Genomic DNA, 940 nt, shown 5'->3' with positions numbered 1-940 from the left:
TTGACTGCAGAAAGAATCAATATGGTGCAGACAATAATAATAAAGGTAGAAGTGGATTTGGAAGCAGTGTATATGAACCTTTGGAGATCACAATTTTAACCCTGTGTTTTAAAAGTGTTTAAAATATACATGAATGAAACACACCTACAACCAGGAGAGGACAAAATAGATGAATGAGACCTTCTAAGAATTAAATTCCTAGGCACATCCAAGAACTTCTCCAACAGAGTAAAAAGGGAAGCCACAGACTGGGAAAAAATATTTGGTAATGACATGTCTGATAAGGAAATTATATCTAGAATTTATAAAATACTCGAGCACCACAAGATAAAGGAAAACAACCCAATTGAAAAATGGGCACAGGATATGAACAGATACTTCACCAAAGAAGACATTCAGATGGAGAACAAACCATGAAGAAATGTTCAAAATTCCTAGCTCTACAAGAGATGGAAATCAAAACAACTATGAGATATCATCTCACCCCAGTAAGATTAACAAAATTTAACAGAGCAGCAAGCAAAAATTTTGGTGAGGTTGTAGAGAGACTAGAACCCTTATTCACTGTTGGTGGAGGTATAAAAAATGGTGCAATCACTATGGAAGACATATGAAAGTATGACACTTTCTCAAAAAGTTGGAATATCTCAGTCACAAAATGACAAATATTGTATAATGCCCTGTTAATGGAACAGGATTGATATGGGGTTTGGGGGAAAACTAAGAAAGGGGTAAATAATGTACACAGCGCTGAAATAGACATGGGGGAGAACTGTATAAAAGGAATATATGATTAGGTATTATTGGCATGACAAGAGTCCAGGATAAGAGTTGCATAGTAAGGTTGTCCGGGGAGCGGGGAGGGAGAGGACTGTATAACAATGAAAGAACTTTTTTTCCAAAGAAAAAAGAGAAAAGGGGGGGAGGGATGATAGGGAGG

This window comes from Elephantulus edwardii, unplaced genomic scaffold, assembly GCF_000299155.1.
Source record: "Elephantulus edwardii isolate Elephantulus edwardi_28Jun2011 unplaced genomic scaffold, EleEdw1.0 scaffold00480, whole genome shotgun sequence".
NCBI lineage: Eukaryota > Metazoa > Chordata > Mammalia > Macroscelidea > Macroscelididae > Elephantulus > Elephantulus edwardii.
This window is presented reverse-complemented; position numbering follows the sequence as displayed.